This window comes from Ranitomeya variabilis, chromosome 6 (genome assembly GCF_051348905.1).
Source record: "Ranitomeya variabilis isolate aRanVar5 chromosome 6, aRanVar5.hap1, whole genome shotgun sequence".
Taxonomy (NCBI): Eukaryota; Metazoa; Chordata; class Amphibia; order Anura; family Dendrobatidae; genus Ranitomeya; species Ranitomeya variabilis.
This window is the reverse complement of record NC_135237.1, coordinates 584,643,145-584,654,539: the sequence shown is the minus strand read 5'-3', so window position 1 is coordinate 584,654,539 and position 11,395 is coordinate 584,643,145.

The window sequence follows — 11,395 nt, the reverse complement described above, 5'->3', positions numbered from 1 at the left end:
GCATTGATTATCGGCTTTTGAATAAAATCACGGTTAAATATCAATATCCGTTGCCACTGCTGACTGATTTGTTTGCTCGCATAAAGGGGGCCAAGTGGTTCTCTAAGATAGATCTCCGTGGGGCGTATAATTTGGTGCGAATTAAGCAGGGGGATGAGTGGAAAACCGCATTTAATACGCCCGAGGGCCACTTTGAGTATTTGGTGATGCCTTTTGGTCTTTCAAATGCCCCTTCAGTCTTTCAGTCCTTTATGCATGACATTTTTCGTGATTATTTGGATAAATTTATGATTGTGTATCTGGATGATATTTTGATTTTTTCGGATGACTGGGACTCTCATGTCCAGCAGGTCAGGAGGGTTTTTCAGGTTTTGCGGTCTAATTCCTTGTGTGTGAAGGGTTCTAAGTGCGTTTTTGGGGTTCAAAAGATTTCCTTTTTGGGATATATTTTTTCCCCCTCTTCCATCGAGATGGATCCTGTCAAGGTTCAGGCTATTTGTGATTGGACGCAACCCTCTTCTCTTAAGAGTCTTCAGAAATTTTTGGGCTTTGCTAACTTTTATCGTCGATTTATTGCTGGTTTTTCTGATGTTGTTAAACCATTGACTGATTTGACTAAGAAGGGTGCTGATGTTGCTGATTGGTCCCCTGCTGCTGTGGAGGCCTTTCGGGAGCTTAAGCGCCGCTTTTCTTCCGCCCCTGTGTTGCGTCAGCCTGATGTTGCTCTTCCTTTTCAGGTTGAGGTCGACGCTTCTGAAATCGGAGCTGGGGCGGTTTTGTCGCAGAGAAGTTCCGATTGCTCCGTGATGAGACCTTGTGCTTTTTTCTCGCGTAAATTTTCGCCCGCCGAGCGGAATTATGATGTTGGGAATCGGGAGCTTTTGGCCATGAAGTGGGCTTTTGAGGAGTGGCGTCATTGGCTTGAGGGGGCTAGACATCAGGTGGTGGTATTGACTGACCACAAAAATCTAATTTATCTTGAGTCCGCCAGACGCCTGAATCCTAGACAGGCGCGCTGGTCGTTGTTTTTCTCTCGGTTTAATTTTGTGGTGTCCTACCTGCCGGGTTCTAAGAATGTTAAGGCGGATGCCCTTTCTAGGAGTTTTGAGCCTGACTCCCCTGGTAATTCTGAACCTACAGGTATCCTTAAGGATGGAGTGATATTGTCTGCCGTTTCTCCAGACCTGCGGCGGGCCTTGCAGGAGTTTCAGGCGGATAGACCTGATCGTTGCCCACCTGGTAGACTGTTTGTTCCTGATGATTGGACCAGTAAAGTCATTTCTGAGGTTCATTCTTCTGCGTTGGCAGGTCATCCTGGAATCTTTGGTACCAGGGATTTGGTGGCAAGGTCCTTCTGGTGGCCTTCCCTGTCTCGAGATGTGCGAGGCTTCGTGCAGTCTTGTGACGTTTGTGCTCGGGCCAAGCCTTGTTGTTCTCGGGCTAGTGGATTGTTGTTGCCCTTGCCTATCCCGAAGAGGCCCTGGACGCACATCTCGATGGATTTTATTTCGGATCTTCCTGTTTCTCAGAAGATGTCTGTCATCTGGGTGGTGTGTGATCGTTTCTCTAAGATGGTCCATTTGGTTCCCCTGCCTAAGTTGCCTTCTTCTTCCGAGTTGGTTCCTCTGTTTTTTCAAAATGTGGTCCGTTTGCATGGTATTCCGGAGAATATCGTTTCTGACAGAGGTACCCAATTCGTGTCTAGATTTTGGCGAGCATTCTGTGCTAGGATGGGCATAGATTTGTCTTTCTCGTCTGCTTTCCATCCTCAGACTAATGGCCAGACCGAGCGGACGAATCAGACCTTGGAGACATATTTGAGGTGTTTTGTGTCTGCAGATCAGGATGATTGGGTTGCTTTTTTGCCTTTAGCGGAGTTTGCCCTCAATAATCGGGCCAGCTCTGCCACCTTGGTGTCTCCCTTTTTCTGTAATTCGGGGTTTCATCCTCGATTTTCTTCTGGTCAGGTGGAATCTTCGGATTGTCCTGGAGTGGATGCTGTGGTGGAGAGGTTGCATCAGATTTGGGGGCAGGTAGTGGACAATTTGAAGTTGTCCCAGGAGAAGACTCAGCTTTTTGCCAACCGCCGGCGTCGGGTTGGTCCTCGGCTTTGTGTTGGGGACTTGGTGTGGTTGTCTTCTCGTTTTGTCCCTATGAGGGTTTCTTCTCCCAAGTTTAAGCCTCGGTTCATTGGCCCGTACAAGATATTGGAGATTCTTAACCCTGTGTCCTTCCGTTTGGACCTCCCTGCATCTTTTTCTATTCATAATGTTTTTCATCGGTCATTATTGCGCAGGTATGAGGTACCGGTTGTGCCTTCCGTTGAGCCTCCTGCTCCGGTGTTGGTTGAGGGCGAGTTGGAGTACGTTGTGGAAAAAATCTTGGACTCCCGTGTTTCCAGACGGAAACTCCAGTATCTGGTCAAATGGAAGGGATACGGTCAGGAGGATAATTCTTGGGTGACTGCCTCTGATGTTCATGCCTCCGATTTGGTCCGTGCCTTTCATAGGGCTCATCCTGATCGCCCTGGTGGTTCTGGTGAGGGTTCGGTGCCCCCTCCTTGAGGGGGGGGTACTGTTGTGAAATTGGATTTTGGGCTCCCCCGGTGGCCACTGGTGGAATTGAACTGGTGTGCATCATCCTCTCTGTTCACCTGTTTCCATCAGGATGTGGGAGTCGCTATTTAGCCTTGCTCCTCTGTCACTTCCATGCCGGTCAACATTGTAATCAGAAGCCTTTCTGTGCATGTTCCTGCTGCTAGACAACTCCCAGGTAAGTTGGACTTTAGTCCTTGTTTGTTTTTGCATTTTGTTCCAGTTCACAGCTGTAGTTTCGTTTCTGTGTCTGGAAAGCTCTTGTGATCTGAAATTGCCACTCTGATGTTATGAGTTAATACTAGAGTCTTAAAGTAATTTCAGGATGGTGTTTTGATAGGGTTTTCGGCTGACCATGAAAGTGCCCTTTCTGTCTTCCTGCTATCTAGTAAGCGGACCTCAATTTTGCTAAACCTATTTTCATACTACGTTTGTCATTTCATCTAAAATCACCGCCAATATTTGTGGGGGCCTCTGTCTGCCTTTCGGGGAAATTTCTCTAGAGGTGAGCCAGGACTATATTTTCCTCTGCCAGGATTAGTTAGTCCTCCGGCCGGCGCTGGGCGTCTAGGGATAAAACGCAGGCTACGCTACCCGGCTACTGTTAGTTGTGCGACAGGTTTAGTTCATGGTCAGTTTAGTTTCCATCCTTCCAAGAGCTAGCTCTTATGTTTGCTGGGATATGTTCTCTTGCCATTAAGAACCATAACACTCCCCCTTAACGCAGAAGGCACAGGCAACACATTTACAACATTACTAGCAGTAGACAAATCAAGACACAGTGGGGAATCAGAACTTGGAATCTCAGTATCCACATACTGTGACATTAGCCGCCCCAAATCTGTCCCAAGTAAAACATTCGCAGGAATATTCATCGACACTCCCACCTCCCTCATTCCCCTCCCGGCACCCAGTCCAAAAAGACCTTAGGGACAGGCAGCGCTGGTTCGATGCCTCGATACCTGGAAAAACCCTCGCCATCTCCAGGATTGAAGTCCTGGGGGCACACATCTCAGGCCGCATGTCGCACAGTCCCATAGCAGTGGCGTGGTTTATGGTGACGGGCTGGAAATTCTCTCTGGACCTCCCACCACCCCCACTGACACACATGACGGGATGGTTTTGGGAATGAGAACAGGGCTTTGGGGCACTAGGGACACATGGCCCTGAAGTGTCTGGGTTTGTTGCAGAGGTGACACCTCCTGGGTTCTACCCCTAGCCTGGGGAGGGGAGCAGAGGGGGGCGCCCCTTGCATTCTAGTGACTGGAGAAACGGGCAGGATGAGTTTTACCCCCTCTTCAGGTGCTCTGGGCAGCCCGCTTGGCTTTAGGGGCCTGGATATTGGCATAGTCATCTGCCAGGGCGGCTGTAGCAGTGGCCCCCTTTGGTTTCCAGTCACAGAGGTACTGCTGGAGGTCCTTAGGATTAGTTCCACAAGAATTGCTCCGTAACAAACTCCAGGATCTCTGGACCAGTGGTGAGCTCCAGACTCTTGGTCCAGTGCTCTGCAGCTCGCAGGAGGGCCCGCATGTGGTTGGCCCAGATGTCCTTGGGGCCCTTTTACAAGCTCCGGAACTTCCTGCAGTAAGACTCTGGAGTGAGATTGAACTGCTGGATAAGGGCCTGTTTGATGCTCATAGTCCTGCTCCGCTCCGGCAGGTAAGTCTCCCAGGATGTCCAGGGACTTACCCATCAAACGGGTCAGGTCCTTGGCCCACTGATCCGAGGCCAGATGCTGCTGTCGGCAGGACCACTCAAAGGCCCGTAGAAAGGAGTCCAGGTCGCCGTCCTTTTCCATCAAGGGGAAGTCCGGCTCAGACCTTGGCAGTCTGGGGCTCCAAAGGTGCTGGGGTTGGTGGTAGGAAACTCTGCCGAGCTCACTCCAGCTGATGCTGTCGCTCTGCAGCTTCACAGCATTCCACCGCCTCGTGCTCCTGCTCTGCTTGTGTTGCCTCTCACTCTGCTTGTGCCGCCTCGCACTCTGCAGCCCCACAGCGTTCTGTTGCCTTTTGCTCTGCCTGGAATTCTGCAGCCTCCTGATCTGCCTGGCGCTCTGCTGCTTTCAGGAGGGCTGTGGAGACTTCCTCGAGCCCCGCCTCAAGATTGGCCAGGGAAGCTTGATAGAGGGCCTCCGGGGAGAAGGGCCGTAGGAGGACATTCTCCTGTGACAGGGTAGGGCACTGGCGACAAGTCACTTGGGGAGCCTGGGCGGGACCCCCCCCTAGTCGGAACCAGTCCATTCTACACATTGTGAGATAGCTCCCCGGCCATCAATCTTGTCCAGCGTCAAGTGCCTGCAGCCAGTCTTTTCAGCCCTCAGTCACAGACAAAGCGGCAACTCGAGCACCCACACACCTACAGTACTTGCACCTGGACTATCTAGTACTGAGTTGATCTTAGGAACCCAGCAGAAAAAACAACTGCTGTTAGTCCTTAGTGTCTGGGAGTAGGGATCCCACACACACTATTATCTCGATCCTGCCACTGCTACCAATCTGTGACATCATACAGGGGAAGGGGTGTGTCGACTTCACTCACCTCTGTGGAGGGGAGAGAATTACTCAGCTGGGATCGGTTCTCTGGCACCACCACTTATCCCAGGTCAGTCAGGGAACTGCGCCAAGTGCAAATAGCCACTGGAGAGGCTTCCTTTATAAGTACAAGTTATTGAGGCACTCCCAGTGAGGGGGGATATACAGTATATCACCAGTCCAGGCTGGGGATATATATGTAAACCCCCTGACCATCACTGTTAGAGTTCCTCACTAACACAGTATGGTATGCTGCCACCAGTTCCTCGTCAGATATAAGCCCGTCCGACAACAGGCTTATATCGGGTCAGAAACCAACCCCGGGTAGCATATAATAACCAACCCAGCGTGCAGACGTGGGGATTCGTGAATCGAGATAAAACAACAGCCCAAGATTAATTTTGTATTTAATCGCCGAAAGAAGCACCAGAAAGATACAGGTATATACAGGGGTTGGACAAAATAATGGAAACGCCTGGAAGCATCAACAAAAGTTAGTTTAATATGGTGTAGGCCCACCTTTTGCGGCGATTACAGCCTCAATTCTCCGAGGTATGGATTCATACAAGGCGTGAATTGTTTCCAAAGGAATTTTAGCCCATTCTGCAATTAAAACACCCTCCAGTTCTTTGAATGACGATGGCGGCGGAAATCGACGTCTAACTTGAATCTCTAAAATCGACCATAAATGCTCAATAATGTTGAGGTCTGGGGATTGTGGGGACCAGATGAGATGCTCAATTTCATTAGAATGTTCCTCGTGCCATGCTTTAACGATTCTAGCTGTATGAATTGGTGCATTATCATCCTGAAAGATGGCGTTCCCCTCCGGGAACAGTGCTTGAACCATTGGATGCACTTTGTCGCCCAAAATGCCTAAATAATCTCGGCTGTTAATTCTTCCATGAAGGGATATCATTGGCCCGGCGGATCTCCATGAAATACCACCCCAGATCATCACAGTACCTCCGCCATTGTCACGATCCCTTAACCGCGGCCAGCAATTTGTCACAAAATCCCCTGACCACTGCCACCAATATGTCACGGATTGGGGTGACTTTAGGCCAACAGACGGCTATCACATGTGAAGGGGGGGCTAATCTTAGTTATCCCTCCACTGCCACAATGTGATAAAAAAAAACACACATGGCTATTGACCTCTTAGTTTACAGCAGGGGCTTATTTTAGGTATCCCACTGCTCTTCAATATACCATGAACTGCCGGGATTTGTGTATATCCCACTTACAGTTCCACTTAACACTTGCAGCTCTCTGGCGCCCCCCTTACTGTCAGGTCAGATTAGGTACTGCACCTAGGGTAATTAGTCGCCAGAAAGGCTGCTTTGTACTGGCTATTGGGCACGCTGCAGCGACGCGATAAACTACTCCCACTCAGGCAGGAACAATAATTGTCAATGCCGCAGTCGCTACAACACCCAAAGTCCTGCACAGTACACGGTATTACTGCCACCAGCTTCGATTAAACGGGTCCGAAGCTAACCCAAAACAGTAGCGTAAATTCCCTTCAGAAGACTTAGGGTACATTTTTAGAGCATGGAGAAAGAACTGGCATGAAATAATATACCCCACAAAATGTAGGCAGTGCTTTATCAAAATATTTTACAAAGATGTTACAAATGAGACAATTGCAAATATGTACAAGGTAATTATAACATAAAGGGGATTAAAGGAGAAAAGATAACACTCACATATTCTCAGTTCATTGCATTGCAGGCAACCATACGTCCCAGCTCATTGGACGTGCTCAGGGCTCTCCAGGAAAAGACAAGAAGACTGAGCTGGGGATCTGGGCAGACAGTTATAGCTGGAGCCTGTAACATCCCAGAAAGGGGTTGGATCACCTCGTCCCTCCTACCTCTTCAGTTAACTAACTTTTCCCTAACCTATATCTAATTTCTAAAACTCCGCTGCAAAACATGTCATCGTCATATCACACCCAGCATTCATCTTGGATTATCGCTGGCAGTCTAATGAGATCAAATATGTCCTATTTGGGATGTATATTTACCGAGTAATCCCTACTTTACCTGATGGAGTTAAAAGCTGATGCTTAGAGTGAGGGGTAGATGCTCCGATGGAGATTAAAAATATATATTTTCGTGGTCCTATCTTAAATGGTTGGCCTAATATCTTACAAAAAACAAACAAAGAACTTTCATGGATTCTAGAAGTTTCTAGTCCAGTTATGGCTGGGCAAGAGCTTACACGGCAGGAAATGCCAGTCGTAAATACCTTGGCTCTCATAAAACCCCCACACTCTCTGAGAAGGAAAGCTAAAACACAGTGAAGGGGGGGTCAGCGCCCACCCTATGTGTGCTGGCAGAGAAACTAAACTTATGTATTTCATACCATATCGTGACAGCCATGATTTACGGTTGGGAGAAGGCAGTCTGGATGGAATGCTTCTTTCGGCTGTCTCCAAACGTACACTCGGCCAGAGGTCGGAAATAGGGTAAACAATGATTCGTCTGAGAATATCACATGTTTCCACTGCTCGAGGAACCAATTCTGGAGGTTTCTACACCACTCTAAACGCTTGGAAACATTTGTCATTGAGAGCAGCTATTTTCTAATTGCAACTCTTCTGTGGAATCCAGATTTGTGCAGCTCCTGACGAACAGTTTTCGTGGAAACTGGGTTCTGTAGGTGTTCATTGAGCTCAGCAGTGATTTTCGGAGCTGTGGTCTTGCGATCCTCTCTCACAATTCGCTTTAGAGTCCGACAGTCTCTCTCAGTCAACTTTGACTTTCGGCCAGACTTGTGCTTTGCTGCGGACATTTTTCCTTCTCTTTCAAACGCAGTCATTATTTTGGAAACAGTACCTCTTGACACGCCAAGCATTCGGGCACTTTCTGTTACACTAGCGCCTGCCATACGAGCACCAACAATTTGGCCTCTTAGAAAATCTGAGAGGTCTGCCATTGGTATCAGGTTCTCATCAATGTTCTTACAATTATGCAAAACTGTCACGGGGTCCTTCTCCGGTATCACACAATCAACAGAGCTAGAGTATAGTAAACAATTCCAAGACCTTTATTTAGGCAAAAATACGAAAGGTCCATATACGATCCACCACACAAAGAATAAACTAGTCCAGAACACGAATGCTGTTCAGTAACAGGATAAAAGTCCAACAATCCAGCAGACTGAGGATAGCATAGTTCTTTCTCTCTGATATGCTGTGAACCCATCATCATTCCACACAGGACTCACTGTGTCTCACCTCCCTGATATTTACAAGTCGCCCTCCTCATTCACAGGTCAGGAGAGGGAAGGTCTCAGGGGCTCATTGTTTCAACAAGCTAGATCAACATGTCATTAGCATACAGTACTGTGGGGGCTGATATCAGATGGCAGCAACAGCCATTCATCATTTAGCAAATAACTCCTTCTACAAGAGAACACCATGAAAATAAGTAAAGTAGAAATATACACAAAAATGATACCCACATAGCATATCACACCATCACAAAAACAAATAGTTAATTTACATATATATATCACATAACACAAATAATCAACTACAAAACATTACCATATGCCACGGTTTGCATGTTTCACATGTTCGAAGATTATGATGCCAAAACGTTAGGTGTTTCCATTATTTTGTCCAACCCCTGTGTGTGTGTGTGTATATATATATATATATATATATATATATATATATATATATATATATATATATATATATAGTGCCTACAAGTAGTATTCAACCCCCTGCAGATTTAGCAGGTTTACACATTTGGAATTAACTTGGCATTGTGACATTTGGACTGTAGATCAGCCTGGAAGTGTGAAATGCACTGCAGCAAAAAAGAATGTTATTTCTTTGTTTATTTTTTTTTTTAAATTGTGAAAAGTTTTTTCAGAGGGTCATTTATTAATCAACCCCTCAACCCACCAGAATTCTGTTTGGTTCCCCTAAAGTATTAAGAAGTAGTTCAGGCACAAAGAACAATGAGCTTCACATATTTGGATTAATTATCTCTTTTTCCAGCCTTTTCTGACTATTTAAGACCCTCCCCAATCTTGTGAACAGCACTCAAACATGGTCAACATGGGAAAGACAAAGGAGCATTCCAAGGCCATCAGAGACAAGATCGTGGAGGGTTACAAGGCTGGCAAGGGGTACAAAACCCTTTCCAAGGAGTTGGGCCTACCTGTCTCCACTGTTGGGAGCATCATCCGGAAGTGGAAGGCTTATGGAACTACTGTTAGCCTTCCACGGCCTGGACAGCCTTTGAAAGTTTCCTCCTGTGCCGAGGCCAGGCTTGTCCGAAGAGTCAAGGCTAACCCAAGGACAACAAGGAAGGAGCTCCGGGAAGATCTCATGGCAGTGGGGACATTGGTTTCAGTCAATACCATAAGTAACGTACTCCACCGCAATGGTCTCCGTTCCAGACGAGCCCGTAAGGTACCTTTACTTTCAAAGCGTCATGTCAAGGTTCGTCTACAGTTTGCTCATGATCACTTGGAGGACTCTGAGATTGACTGGTTCAAGGTTCTCTGGTCTGATGAGACCAAGATCGAGATCTTTGGTGCCAACCACACACGTGACGTTTGGAGACTGGATGGCACTGCATACGACCCCCAAGAATACCATCCCTACAGTCAAGCATGGTGGTGGCAGCATCATGCTGTGGGGCTGTTTCTCAGCCAAGGGGCCTGGCCATCTGGTCCGCATCCATGGGAAGATGGATAGCACGGCCTACCTGGAGATTTTGGCCAAGAACCTCCGCTCCTCCATCAAGGATCTTAAGATGGGTCGTCATTTCATCTTCCAACAAGACAACGACCCAAAGCACACAGCCAAGAAAACCAAGGCCTGGTTCAAGAGGCAAAAAATCAAGGTGTTGCAGTGGCCTAGTCAGTCTCCTGACCTTAACCCAATTGAAAACTTGTGGAAGGAGCTCAAGATTAAAGTCCACATGAGACACCCAAAGAACCTAGATAACTTGGAGAAGATCTGCATGGAGGAGTGGGCCAAGATAACTCCAGAGACCTGTGCCGGCCTGATCAGGTCTTATAAAAGATGATTATTAGCTGTAATTGCAAACAAAGGTTATTCCACAAAATATTAAACCTAGGGGTTGAATAATAATTGACCCACACTTTTATGTTTAAAATTTATAAAAATTTAACTGAGCAACAAAACTTTTTGGTTTGTAAGATTTATGCATCTGTTAATAAATCCTGCTCTTGTTTGAAGTTTGAAGGCTCTAACTTATTTGCATCTTATTAAACCTGCTAAATCTGCAGGGGGTTGAATACTACTTGTAGGCACTGTATATATATATATATATATATATATATATAGATATATGAACAATATACAAGTATACAGTCAAGAGTGTATTACAAGGGTAGGATACAGATAGATTGCAATTAGCGTGTTATGTAGCATGTGACCACAGGGAGGCACTGATGAATCACGGATTCAAATCTTTGTTACGTGATTCACTGGCCGCATCAACTAATGGGTCTCCTGCCAGTAGAAAAACTCCGTCCAAAATGGGGAGCTGCCTATTATCCCCTAGGCTGCCCCCTCCCACATGCTGAGCCAACCCCTGGGTTGTGAAGCCTCTCTCCTCCCATATCTGAGAGCATATCAATATCTCAGTGCCTTGTGCTGTTGAGCCTGGAATCTGTGGTGCCAATATGTCTGCGTGTCAGTCTGGGTCCAACAAAGGAAGCCAGTTGGTTGGTAACTGCACAAGAGTTCACACCCCTGTGATAATTGCTGGACTTTGTGCTGGGGATCACTATGCCTTTTGTCCCCCCTGGGGAGAGTTTCAAAGGCCTTTTTGCTAATTAAAAAAGCGATTGGTCTGCCCTGTCCAAAGAAGTGTCTTTGCTGGATAATGAGGTCTCATTGTTTGATGTTTATTTGATTTCCCTTTTTGGCCTGGGGGAATGCCAAATTTGAGGGCTGAGTTTGGGAGGAAATATTTTGGACCAAACTGTATCTGATAGGGAATTCCATCAGATATCAAAATGATATCAATTGGATATCATTTTCCCATATCTCAGTTCTCATTCAATGTAAGTCTTCAAACACAGGCTGGACAGACATCTGTCTGAGATGGTTTAGTGACTCCTGCATTGAGCAGGGGGATGGACATGATCACCCTGGAGTTCCCTTCCAACTCTAACATTTTATGATTCTTTGATTGTTCAAATTCATTGGATTCAGTGAATTTCCTAAAATTCGACAGTTTCAATTCACATCAAATTGATTCATACATCTAT